Source organism: Netta rufina, assembly GCF_964035555.1.
Source record: "Netta rufina genome assembly, chromosome: 6".
NCBI lineage: Eukaryota > Metazoa > Chordata > Aves > Anseriformes > Anatidae > Netta > Netta rufina.
The window spans coordinates 31665754-31680902 of NC_140129.1; positions in this window are offsets into that span (position 1 = coordinate 31665754).

Consider the following 15149-nt stretch of genomic DNA (forward strand, 5'->3'; position numbering starts at 1 on the left):
TAGCTTAAGAGCTACAAAATATTGCAGATGCATAGCTGGAAGAGTTAGCAGGAACGTCCCATGGAGATCTGTTTTTCAGATTAAGAACCTTCTGAATCTGACTGACATACACCTGCTATCTAATCTTTCTCAGCAGTTTTACTATGAAATGAACATAAAGCAGCAGAAGAACACATCTAGTAGCTACTTTCAACTAATAATGGCATTTTTAGGGAGCAGAAAGCTGACAATGGCAGCTCTACCACCTCTACCCCTTGGGTGGATTAACTTATTCCTGGGTTAAGTGACCCACACTGGGTCACCTGGAGACTACATCTGAGGGTGACTAACACTGGGTCAGACACCCTTGATGGGTTGTACTACCTGTACAGATTCCCATGAAAGGCCAGTCATGATCAGACCAAAGGAAAACTTAGACATGAGCCATTTTTATCTTCTATCAGCCATCTTCAAATAAATCTAGAAAAAGTAGAACAGCACCCTGCACTCCATGATACTGCATTATTGGCACTTCTCAAGCATTGCATCGAGACAAGTATTCAAGTCTGAATCTAAACCAAAGTTTAGATTCTGAGTCTTCAAAGTATGAAGCAGAATTTGTATCCTGTCTTCCCTGCATCTGGACAATGGTGACAGTAATTCATATTATCCTCTGAAGGCGTTTCTGAGCTAGGACTGCAGGCTTACTGAAGTGTTTAATTCAATGAGGTCAAAATTTGGTGTAGCATTACATTAGTTAAACAAATAAACAGAAACAAAAACAAACAAACAAACCAAAAACCAAAACTTGCTCAGATCACAAAAGTTACCAAAAAGGTAACATTATGTTGGGATCAGCAGTTTAAAAAAAAATAGAAAGATTCTTTCCATATAGCTAACTAGACTATTTTAACAACATTATCAATTTAAATTCATTTTACTTCAGAAATAAACACTTTTTCATGTTTTCCCCCCAGCTTAGTAAACAAGATGCAGTCTGAACATTTGTCTTGATATCATTTCTCTTTCTCATTATCTTCCTTGGTATGAAAACAACAACAACATCAAAAGAAAAAAAAATCTGCAAAAAGAAGAGAAAGAAACCCAGAAGAAAGATCAAATTTTGCTATCTTGATATTTAAAGGAAGTAGGAGGGGCACTCTGACTGAAGAACACGTTTCCCTAGAGGCCTGTGCAGATCTGAGCTTCATCTGAGGTAGATGCTAAGTACAGAGGCAAGATGAAGCAGTCATGGTCAACAACATTTGGCTTTCAAAATCAAATACATGTTTCTGGTTTCCTAAAAATCTTTATTTACTTTGACCCACTTCAGTATTTTAACACTGAAGATAGAGCAGCTCACGTGAAATAGAAAAGGGAAGACAGCTGTTCATTTAAAAGAACATTGCCCAATAAAAAGACGGTCAAGAGTCTTCACAGTAACAATACTACAGAAGGCATGCATGAAATTCTGAATTTAAGTTAAATTCTTTTTTTTCTATTTTATATTTAAACCTGTGTAACCAGATCACACTTAAAGACAACCATAACTTACTCTCTATATATATGAAGAATAGCAACTTACTTGCTTTGTTTCTGTGAATCCTTGAATCCGCTTATTGCCTGTGATCCCCTTCTCCATTTGTTTTCTTTTCCAGTTTTCACCTTTATCTTTTTCCTCCTTTTGTCCTTACAAACCAAACTGAGCTAACTAAAAAAAAAAAAAAAAAAAAAAAAAAAAAAAAAAAAAGAGAGAGAGAGAGAGAGAGATTGGTTTCAGATAAATAGGACACCAAAAAATCACAGAACAGGATACTTCAGACAACTGTTTGCATACTATGCCCTTCTCCCTGTGCTTTTTTCCTCCTGCTATAAGCTCTTCAGAGCAGGACCACCTCTAAATCTACAATAACAATAGCTTTCCTCTCCCACCAATGTCAATAATAATTAATGAAGTTTAGGGAGGTTGCAAACAGTGCTGTGAAGTATCAAGGATAGTTGTAAGAAAAAAAAAAATAAAAAGATATTTCAAGCTTTTTTATAAGATGATTCAGAGGAAAGCAAGTTATTTTGTTTCTGTACTTAGCCCAGAATTTCAGATAGTACTTTCAGGGGTTTTGTTTTGCACTATGAAGTACAAAAAAAGCACTAAGAAATGCAATCTTATTCACTTAATCAACCAGGAAATAGAAAGCATCGGATAGATATTGCATCAGAAGAAGTTACAAAGTTTAAGAAGTGTTTATATTCATTACTTCCTTTGAACATTTGCTATTAAAATCCTGTTTTATGTATATAGCTGAAAAATAGCTCTTGGTAAGGTCTTCAGGTTGATAGATGGAATTAGAAAAAATTATTGAGAAATAAACAGAAAGCTATTCCAGACTAAACGAACAACCAAACAAACTTGGTCAGTATTTAGGGGGCTGTAGGATGTATTAATTAGGATAATTAGAAGAAAACTTGCAGTTTGGAAAATGACAGTAATTTAGGATAAAATGGTAAACATTAAGGACTAATAAAAACACCAAAGGACATCCTAAATTTGAGAATGAGACACAGCAGGCAGTGGATGTTATTGAAAATGCACAGAACTAATTTCTAAGGAAAACAGAAATTTTATGATTATTTTCCAAGTGAATAAAATGTATGTTTAGAATAGGCAAAGACAAGACAAAACTATTGTGAGAAAACCTCAAAGTCTTCCATGAAATATGTAGCCGAAGTAAAACCAAATAGAATTCTCTGCTGTATTGCTTCAGTGTTGGTTTATTATTTCATTGACTTATTTACTGTATTATGACTGGGACTATGTTTAGGAAGGTACGTATTTTCAAACAATGCTGTGAATTAATTTTTAATTTATGAGGACAAAAAACAAACAAATATGGACGTGTTGTACTCTTGAAGGAAAAGACTTTGCAAGCCATAAGCTAAAATCTACTATATTCTTAAATAAATACATTTAATAATGACATTGCGCAAAAAGTTGGTTCCTAAAATTATTGACCAGACAGAAGAAAAATTTCTGGAATCCCAATACAACCCCAACAACAAATAAGTAAATCTATTGTAGTTTCTAGTCATTAATGTTAATAAATATTTGAAACATGAAACTAATTAACCTAATAACTCAAGCCTGCACTACTTTGGGTGGAAAAAAAAGAAAAAAAAAAGGAAAAAAAAAAAAAAAAGAAAGAAAGAAAACTGGAAAAAATTAAAAAGGAAAAAGGAAAAAGAAGTCTAATAATGTTTGTGTGAAATCTTTTCCTAAATTTACTTATTTTAAAGAAAAAAGAAAACTCAAATTTTGTAAAAACAAAATTCAAAAGAAATTTTCCTTATTGATTCTAATTCTACTAGGATTAGCACTTTTAAAGATAATTTGCTTCTATAAGAAACTAAGTATTGTGACTTCAGTACTGGAAAAAAAACTGTACACAAGAGCATATGAGGCCAATCAGAATAACAACTTTATCTGCATCCTTTTGATCTTTCTGAGTACACATATTTTGACTATTCGTACTCACTACAAATTTGAATATGAAGAAGCCATATTAAAATCATTTTTTTAGCACTAGAACCTCCCTCTCTTTGAACAGCTGTAACAAAGAATGATAGATGGTGTTACTGAGAATGACTGAGAGGCCTCATATAAATATTTATCAGTTTACAGGTGGAAGCCAAAATGTTCATAACTATTAAATCACAGATCTCCATATTTCCAGCTGGATCTATCTGACAACCTTGGAAAAAAAAAAAAAAAAAAAGTTGTTGTTTTAAATTTGTGTTCAAATTTAATTTTTATTTGCATTTTCTTCTGCTGCCTAGTACTCCATGCAAGTGTTATCTTCAGAACATGAAACAGTTGAGCTGACAAATATGCTTTGCCTGTGACATCATTAATAAGGTTTGATAAATATCCACTACAACACCCTTTGGATTGTTATTTGTCAAAAGATACATTTCAATCAATTTAAAAGTATTTTCACTTTAAGGTCTTTTCTCAGCTGAGATGAACAATGAAAAATGATGGCATATTATATTGTCTCATTAACACTGGCACACACCCACATGCTCCAACCATCTTCTTTCCCATTATTATCAACCTTCTTCATCACTGTAAAGGACAGGGCAGAATTCAAACTATTCTGTATAAAATTAAACAAATTACCATGCATTTATAAGCTCACATTGTTCCAATGTAGTCAGTATAATACTGACCTGGGATCTTTTGACATGAGATCATGCTTCTCCAGCTCATGAGTACCTGATTCCCTGGCACAGAGATGAAAAGAACTTAGATATAATTTCCCCTGTGCATTTAGATATGTTTCTTGGCAAAGATTTCTGCTGCACAGTTCTGGAAGAGAGGTCAAATTTGGATCTTCCTTCAAATTCCATCATTCTATTCTTGTCGCAACAGATAAAGAATAGCCCAGCCCCCTGGCCTACTCAGTGCCAGTTTCTGTGCTAACAATAAAATGCTTTTTGTGGTGTGTTTTTCTGAGTCTATTTCTGGAGCATGGTGTTATGAGCCAATAGGCTACACAGGCTCTGAATACCAGAACCTACATTTGTTTGGAAGGATAAACAAAATTGTCCTCCAGCTGGGGCCAAATGCCATATAAATATTACTTGCACGAAGTACACAATAGACTTTAGGTTTTCAGCAAAATTCTCCCTGCATTTTGTCCTTGAGAAGAAATTAAACACAATAAAAACAAAAATCCACAGTCCTCAAGATAAGCAAAAACTCAGAGCAGTCACAGAGCTTTTCTAATTTCTGACATATAGGAATAGGAGAAATGTTGGAAACAGCATTTACATAAAGTTCTACTTAAAAAAAAAAAAACTCATTACAATATAATTATCTTAATTATATTTACATCATTCTGAAAAGTAAAAGTCTAATGCAAATCTAACAACGATTTGAATCTCTGAATGCAAGGAGTCTTGGAAAATTCAGAAGAAAGCTCAGATAAAATATTTTTGGAGGAAAAAAAAAAGTGATACTACTATGTTTGTAAGTGAGAACAATGAAAAGCAGATGTAAATAACAGTCCCTTCGAAATACTTTCCATCCATGCTGTAGTAAGGCTTGTGTATACTCGATTGAAACAGCTGGATAGACATTTAATTATTGCTTATTATGTAATATTAAAATAAATAATTAAATAATATTAATTATTTGTCAGGAAGCGCTCAGTACAAAATGCATAATGAACAGTACCAAACACAGAAAGAAATCACAATAATTCAATGTTATTTTGAATAAATAAACACATTTAACGTAGGAATAATTTTAGTATAATATATCATTAGCTGTGATAAAATCCTCAGAATTGTTTAGGAAGCTATAACCACTATTACCTTTAGCTATAATTACAAGGATTATTTTTCACTTAAAAGTAATTTTATTAAGTAAAACTGTGATATTAGCAGGCAAACAAGATAAATGAAGAGTAAAACATGACATTTCACCATTTGCTGTATTTCAGTATGGTTAATTTCAATTGCCTTAACCTATGTCAGCAGACTAACCCCAGTGATTTTCTTTTATCATATCCCCATGTTTTTAAGTCTAAAAATTAATTGTCTACCCAAAATACAGAATCATTTAAGACAGGAATTTTTCTGAGACATATCTTATAGTATGGCATTCACATGTACTATCCACTATCCCACATTGTGGAACCCTGACTGGGAAAAATACCTCATCTTATGATGGTATAGACTATCATTTATTATTATTATTATTATTTTTAATGTTAGTACTTAGAACAAATAACAGAAACATTTCTCCTTTTCTTCCTGTATCTGTAAATAGTAACCATAATGATCAAAACAGCTGAACGTCACAGAATTCTTAATTACAGATACATTAAGCTACTGATTGTGGTCATAATGTACTTTGGGTAAACTTTTTCAAGAGTATTCAGCTGCAAAATTATAATGAGAATGCAGGGTCTCTGGAAATCCATCAGGATTGTTTTTGATGAAAAGTGTCAGCTATTGACAAAACAAAATCTAGCAAAGACATCAAAGGACATAGGGTTAAAAAAAATGCAGCTGTATTTTTTGATGTTGAAAAAGCTTTTGATACACCTATTGTAGAGTACAGGGTAGATGACATAGCTAAAGGTTTTCTAACTGAAATAAAAGTTCAAATAAAACCAAATAATTATTTCTTAACTTCATCGTAAATATATAAAAATTACAGCCCAGAAATGCATGCTTTCTATTTTTTATATTGTTAATGTTGATGATAGGAATACCCTTATTTGAGAAACAAACCTACTGAAGTGTTTATGCATTAGATTGTTTTTTTAAGAAAGATAAGGTTTCTGTATCTGTCACAAAACCTCCTGACTATTAGATGTATTGGATTGTTTCCACATAAATATCCATTGTTTAGCAAGAACTCTTGTCCTTGGAGATACGCAGACTTGCGTAGAATAATAAATGTACCATCCAATATTCTGCTAATGATATCCAGAAAGTAATTTGTGTGGAGATAATTTTTACTGTAAAGATGACTGCTGAAGGTGTGTGCTGCACTCCTGAGAGTGCATAACTTTACTTATTATTTACCGAAACTTGTGGACCTCAGTGATGAAACTTTAATTAAATAACTTCCTAAGTAGATTCTTCTATTTGACCTTACCCAGTTTTATAGACATAGTTTACACAAGGGAGTTCACCACTTGTCCGTTCAGTTGGAATCTCATATTGTTTTATTCTGATAAAATGCCTTTTTAAGGAAAAATGGTATTTGCACAATAGCATGTGGTTTCTTTCCACCATATTGCAGATTTACTTGTAGAAAGGCACAATTTACTATAGAAAAGACAGATGTGTCATTTAGTCTCTCACAAAGACCTCACTATGGTTCTTTTTATTTTTATTTTTCCCGAGAATACAGAAAATAATATTTCATTGAAAACTCCTCATGATTAAAACACAGATTGCTAATTCCAACTGTACAAGATCATGTAACAGCCCACCACACACTAGCTTTCAAACTACATTCAAACTACATAATTAAAAAGAACTGTTTGGAGTCTCATAAACAGAAAAGTACAGCATCAAGTTATTCACAGGTATGTACAGATTCAGCAGGGAATAGTAGATATGAGAGTTGCTTACCAGAAGAAAAAAGTATATTGGACAGAGTAGCAGGATAAGAAAATAACAATCTTTGTTAACTGTAGTAATAAGTCATTACAATCTGAGAAAAAGTCATAAATGACTGTTTAAGTCATTCATGATACTTCCTTATCTTTTACAATAATCAAATTTTTATAATAAAAATAAATCAAGACTTCTGCAATCATTTTCACCTAGATTTTAAGACTTCTATGTACTTACTACCTTGTCAAAATTAAAGCTATTAACCGATTAGTCTTCCAATTTATTCTCTTTATTACCTCACACACACAAACACACATATATACATACAATAAAAGAATTAAAAAATGAAAACACTTTTTCAGCCCTAGAAATGGTGTTATTTTCTCTGGTTAAAACCAGATAAATCGCATGATACCAAAATAGCTGGAATGTTGTCCTTACAAACAACTTCCAACTTCATAGCATTAGGAGTTAAAAATAATATTTCAAGGCTTGGATTACATTCTGAATTAGAAGAAAAGCTGTCCCATCCTTTGGCGTGAAATATATGAAGTCAGATCATTAAAAACACCTCTGACAGGTTATATTAAGTGCTACAATTATGACTAACTTTGGTTTAGTACACCTAGTAATTTTTAAATAGTTTAAGAAATTGCATTTATTTTCTCCCTGCTTTGAAAGTGCACTTCACTTCCACCTCACCTTAATCATAATTTTTATATCTGAACTGGCTTCATTTCTTTATCTCACGTATTGCAAAGAACAATTGCGAAGAACAGTTTAGTAAGGGGGTTTTATTTATTTATTTATTTGTTATTTTTATATTGGTAGCAAACTTAATGGCATTAATGAGAATATATAGGAGACACCCTGATTATTTCAAAATATTCTCAGCAAGATTATCATCTCTTTCCTCGGAGAGCAGCAACAAAATTTTTACACGCCTGGCAAGAAGAATTCACATTTGAGCTTAAACATATAAACCACAACATCTCTCTAGATAAACCAGTGCAAGAAGTAAATGTTTCGTAGAATGATTTGGAGATGTGGGAACAATCTTCATGCTCTTTATTCTGGATTTTTTTCCCTTCCTGTAAGGAGCTGTAACAAGTAAATTAGCAAAACCCACTGGAAGAGAAATTAGGGAAAATATCCACTTTTAAACTGAACAGAAATAAAAGAACTGATGTTATAGATGGATTCATGTGAACTTCAGGTTACTTCAAAAGGTAGAGCTTCACTCTATATTTTCTTTTAAAGATAAAAGAATAATGATTTTAATTTTCTCTTTTGAAAGGTACTATAAAGCATAAACAATATAAAGCAATGTCTGCCTGGATTGAAAATCAAAAGAAGAAAGTTTCAGCTGCAAAATAACATAAAAAGCCTGATTCTTAATTCTTTAGATGAAGTCTTAGGTTTTATGATGGATCTGTGCATGAAACCAGAAGTGGTGAACATTACTGGCTCTACAAAAAACATACTGAAATCTTCATGTTGTCAAGAGATACAGGACACATAACATAGTCCAAAGAGCAGATGTTAATGAGGAAAAGATAAGAAGGGGTCAATGGAAATCTTGTCTTTTTATTATGTTCATTATGGAAAGGATGATATAAGAACTACAGTTGAATCCTAGAACACGGCAGATGGAAACTTGTCAAGGGAAAATCCTTGAAACTCAGATGAAGCTCAAGAGAGAACATGATAATCATATAAAAGAAGTCTAATAGAAGATGAAAGGATCAGACCTAACTCATCATCTGAAAGAGTAGTTTCAGAGAAAAAATAATAATTCTCACTATCCCTAATCCTCACTTTTTGCTCTTATTTGCTAGTTCAAGAGAAGAATTCTGATTTACCTGTACCTTTTTCAAGATTACCGGAGAAAATCCTAAATGCACAGCATTCTAAGAACTTTCTGTTGATTGAAAAAAGACAAGCCATAGACAGAGATTACTTTCCTAGCTGAACTGGATGTTTGAGTCACTTTGCTGATAGAATTGCAGAGGCTTTTACTACCCCGAGAGATGGAAGAACACTGGCAGGGAAGAGTTCTGCTCCCACGTGGGCTATTTCTAGGTTAAACCATTTAACGAAGATATTTGTAAGTCTTTAAATGTCAGGTGTACTGTAAACAGCCAATAAATAAAAGAAAAATGATAATAATACACTGTGAAGATTGAAAAGGCACTCTGTGCATCAATAAATAATCATATTATGTATCACATTACACATTCTGTCTGAACATTTCCGACTTAATCAAGACATTAACTTGACTGTCAAGCACTAGAATAGGAAGGATCTTCCATGGCAGATTCCTTCACCATGAGAAAATATTCTTGTGGCAGAGTCCCATATCATATTGGTAACTTTCCATATTTAAAAAAAATATCCTATTAGAGAATTGCAACGCATTACAAAGATTCTCATAGGATATATATATATATTAAATACAATTATAAATATTTCCTTCTGCCACCCTAGACTTTTTTAAAAATATGGACATACTTTATGTTAAAGATCTGATATAGATATGATCTCTTAAGAGAAATGTAGCAGACAGAATGTGAACCACAACATCAGAAGTTGTAGAAAAAGCACATTATTTTAGGAAAACATTAGTACTATTTCCTCTTGAGCACCATCCTGTGACTGAGGAGAACAGTCAGTTCTTGCTGAACACTGACAGAAAAGCTCAGTGCTTAAGTGAAGTAACTTCTGATGACTTTTATCCTTTAAACATTTTCCTTTGTGCTTTCTTTGTATGCTTTTTATAAGCAAAGAAGCCACTGCTGTTTTGACCTATAAAAACTGTATTGTGGAAAGACTAGAAAAGGCTAATAAAGTTGTTTTTCGTTTTTTGTTTTTGTTTTGTTTTGTTTTGTTTTTTCCCTTCCCAATGTTATGGTACCAGTAGTTTCCCTGTTAAATGTACTAGCCTATAGAGGCTATCCTGATATTCATATATTCATTATCCAGAAACCCCAGAAGAGTTCTGAATTAAGTGTATAAGTCCAGTGGTAGTAGGTAAGATATTTCTGAATAAAGGAATAATTTTAAGAAGCATCTGGTGGACATGATGTAAGTATGGTGCTGCAGTGCCATCACATTGAGCAAAGATCACTCACATGTCTGTTGAAGGAAGTGTGTGGATTTAAATACAATTTAAACAGAAACAGCCTTTTAGCATTGCATTCAAAATTAGAAATGTCCAATCTTCATAACACATTTGGGTTTTCTGCAGTAATACTGTGGACGAATTCTTAAATTAATAGTTTATGTCAGTTACCACTATGGACATATTTCAGTTTTTGTACATGAAAGCATTTCATGTCTTATTTTTGCAACTCATGAAAACGTGTGACCTTCATCACAAGTAGCATTCACAGATCAAAATGAACTCAGAATTATTTCTTACCCTTATAAGTAGAATTTTTCTTTTCATAGCACTGAGTCTGCCTGAGCACACTCATGGTTTCAGAACACTGTTTTCTTACAGCACGTCAGATTGAGGAGGACCTTGTAACTAGAGATTCCTCCAGGCAGGCATCTGGATATGCTAGCATGTCACACATCCAAGCAGGTTTTGAGTATCTCCAGAGATATTCAGAAGTTCAGATAGTGCCTTGCATTAGTCTGAGGTCCATAGAGATCTGCAAATACCTAAATACTCTTGAAAATGTCATCCTGAGGAATCAGTCAGCTGAACTGATGTCAGGAGGACAATAGAATTTTATAGCCATTGAAAACTTGAGCCAGAAAAAAAGAGTGACCAGATAAATTCTTTAGATCCCAAACATCAATACATAGGATACTGATACAATCCAACAAGATTTTTACTATATCTGAAAACTTTTTTTCTGAAAAATTAAATAATCCTGAAATATTGCATTTGTTTCCATCTGACCCAAAGAAAAACTTTTAAGATCTATGTAGGGTGTGAGGTACAGCCAAATTTGGAAAATGAAGCATTTTAGAACATATTGTCTCAATTATCTGATGATACAAAGGGGTTGTTGATGAGGTATCTGGCAAATACTCCACATCACTGATACTGGCATGGTTATCAAGCAGATGTTTAAAATGAAAAGCTGACAGTTTTTGTGTGATAATTAAATCTCTTTAGTTGACAACTGCAATTTAATTTAATTTTAATCAAGAGTAATAACCACCCATAATTGCTATTATGGTGTTGCTCCATTTTTACCTAGGGCCTGGAGCAAAAATGAACAAAGATTTTGCCTGTAAGGTTTCACAGAAAATATTTCTGATCTAAGATATCCTTCTAAATATACTAATTTTGATGTACTTCCAACCAACGAATAAAAGATGAATAAAAAGGTAAAATCAGAAATCAGTGAAAGTTATTATACAAAAAGAAAGTGGGTATACATTCCAAGACTTGATAAGGAAATATAAATCCCATTTCATTTGTATTGTTAGGAAAACTAGAGAACGTTTTATGTTAAGGTTGTGATTTACTCAATTACCAACCTGTCATGGAGCCACATGATCCCAGTGTCTTTTGAAGACCCTAAGAAATGAGTTTAGTTATGACTCCTTTAGGGCTGTGTATTTACATCCATGGCATGTCCGCCTCCTACCAAACACTTCTCCTGCAGGGCAAGAGCTTGATTACCAATTGCTTCATTCCAGAGACCTGTGTTCAGCATGCTCCATTCAATCTGCAGTTCAGGCAAGTTCATAACACACACAGGCAGGTGAGCATAAGAAAGTATCTAGTATTTCATGTTGGTAGAATTTTTGCATTTGTGTTTGCTTATCTCTGTCCTTTATACCTAGAGAGTCATATAAAGTAAGACCTTCAGCAGAGAGAAGAAGCAGTAAAGCTTGATAGCTTGAATTATACCAAGCTATACCTCCTCTACCAATCATGTGGGTAAACAAGATTAACCCACTTTCATGGATCAGACCTAGCCGAGCAGTCTCAGGGTCACATCTAGAAAATAAGACACCAAAGGGATAGGCCAAGACCAGAAGCAGAGAGGTTCCTTTCAGGATTTCTTGCTGTGCTTTTCCTTTTCTTGCAGGCAGCTATATGACCAGGTTTCCAAGAGTTACTCTAGCTACAGTGGTCATCACTGCCAACCATAGACCTGGAATTTCTTGTAACACAAAAACGAGCATGGGGTTGCAACTTATTATCAAAAACAAGCACACTGCAAATCAGACAACTGTTGGCTGATCTCAGGAAAAGATGTGTCAGTTTATTTCAATATCAGCTAAAAGAATCCAAGACAACATAGTCTATACCTGGGCAATTTTTCCCGTGATGAACTTTCCAGTTGGATTACAACTGGAAGAAGTTACATTTGCCTCCAGCAGAAGCAAGCCAGTATTGATGCCAGCCATTCTGCCCTCCCAAAGCAATGAACTCACTCCTTCCAATTCAAAATTGCTGTAGTTTAGGAAAGAAAAAATCTCAGCCTTCTAGAAATTGGTATATTTCAATTTCCAGAAATGTTTGAAATTGTTCACATATAAATTCCAACAAAAATAATGCCACTATAAGGTATAAACCACCTACAATTTAGACCGAGTACGTTGAAATAAAGAGTGATATCTTAATGGACAGTTTAACCTCTCATTCTACTTTCAGTTTTGCGAGTCCAAATTTATTTGCTTCATCTCTGTATAAAGAAAAAAAGGCACCAGAAAACAAACAAATAAATAATCAGAAATTGGTTGGATACAAAATACATTAAAATCCATTAAAAACAAACATGGGTGTTTTTTTTTTGCCAAAATTACATAGTGACAACGAAATTTCTTGTTGCTTTTTCTAGGACAGTACATAGCAGAGGTCTGAAGCCCCTAAAAAAATGTTGAGTCTGTAAATACAAAAGAAATAATGTCATGTGACTTGGAGTAACAGTTGTTTTGAAAATGTCTTACAATTACAAAAAAAATTAAGTAGGACAAAGACACTTGACATGAAAATTAAATGTTTCACATTAGGATGAATGAAAATAGTTATTTTTTTCCTTATTTAAAGTTCTGAAAAAAAGTGCTGGCTTTACCACAAAAACAGACATAAATTATTAACTATAACTAAAACAAACAAACTCAACAACTCAGACCCAGATCTAATTATCAGCAATTTTATATGGACAAGTTATGACACTGAAACTTTATTTCTTATAAAAAATAAATAGTTAAATACTTAAGGTATTAAGAAAGGTATTAAGAAATACCTTTCACTCAGTAATTGCAACTTTTTTTTTTTTTTCACATTATATATGTATCTAAGCAAGTAAATTGAAATGAGCGTCTTAGATCCTCATCTTTAATAATCTGTATTATTGCAGCAGATACATTCAATTATTTTTCGGCTGCTTCATGTACTAAGCTTATGTACTGTGTCTCATATTAAGTGAAGTTGCACTTATTCTCCCTCCTTTCAAAAAAAAAAAATCATTAGAAATTTTCTGAAATAGGAGAATGTGAATATGAGAACATGATTTCTAACCTCTGAGAACTGTGAGCACTATGACTTCACCAATTTGGAGGGACTTTCAAATTTGACTGAGTACATATCTTCCAGATATAAAGTGGTAGTGTACTCCTACCCCCATTCCCAAGATTAAGCAGGGCATCTGGCCTAAGAATAAAACCATAACTGGCAGTCATGATGTATGCAATGCACTCCACCCGCACACATACCCCCACCCCCACCCCCACCCCAACCCCCCCACCCCGCTGGCTAGATTTGAAAGAAAGCACAATTCAAGTCACATTTGGAAGAAAACTAACATCTGTATTCAATGTGACCATGAGTCACACTTTACCCCATAATAGTGAGCTCAAAGGCCCATTGAGCTCTCCTGACACAGCAGTGGGATGCACACCGGGACCTTCCCTTCGGCAAGAAAACCTCCCAGGGTTACTTCTGCAGATTCAGAGAACTCTTATCACTACAGATAGTCAGAAAGCAGACTGGGAAGGTAACAGCATGCAGGTAACAGCATACTAACACACCATAATGCTGCTTTGTGATCACACTTTATAATCCTAGCTAATTAACATAAAGGATCTGTGAAATGCAAACAATACTTTAGACATAAAGTGTTGACCAAGTCTGGGACTAGGAGTGAACTGATGTAATATTTCCTAACCCAATGTCTTATGCAGTATTTGTGTAGTGTATAATGTTTTTCATTTAGTGTCTTTGAGTAGTATATAGTGTCTTTCATATAGTGTGTAATTAAGTGTATCTTTTAAGTATAATTAGGTGTACCTTGCCATCATTTAATCTTTGTTAAGTTGCATAAACTTTGTTATTAATAAATCATGTCATTGCTTCTTTGTCATAAGTGAATGTATATTATTCTTCATTCCTTTTTCCACCTACAACACAGTAATTAAGACTTCTTATTTCTCATCATTTTTGAAGATATAAAATGATTGTGTCTCTGAATGAGTAAAAAAAATCAACATCCAATATTATCAAAAAGATAAAAGAAATCTTTCTGAAGGTGTTGAAAAATGGTTAAGAACTTTGTTTAAAAAAAAAAAAAAGTGGGGGAATGTTAAAATGATATCACTCAAAGTTTGTTCTATCAAAGCTGTTAAGTCATGACAGAATGAGAGATTGTTTGAAAAAGCCAAATTGAAACAGTTTACTGAAACCTTACCAAACTGTTCAATAATTTGTACTAGAATGGACAGAGAGGTTAGAAGACAACCAGGCAATGGGGCTTTGAAATAAAAATAAAATAAAATATAAAATAAAATAAAATAAAATAAAATAAAATAAAATAAAATAAAATAAAAATAAAAATAAAATAAAACAGAAGCATATTATCCTTAGTTCTCACCTCCTTTTTTTTTTTTTTTTTTTTTTTTTTTTTGAAAGAGGCAAAAAGTATGAAGAAATCTGAGGGGCAGGAAACTAATAATATCACAGGGACGTGGAAATGTTTACTATGAATAAGCATTGCTCAAAGGACAAATTATTCCGGCATTTCAGTTCTAGGCATCATGAAAGCAGATGAATGACAATTGGAAATTTA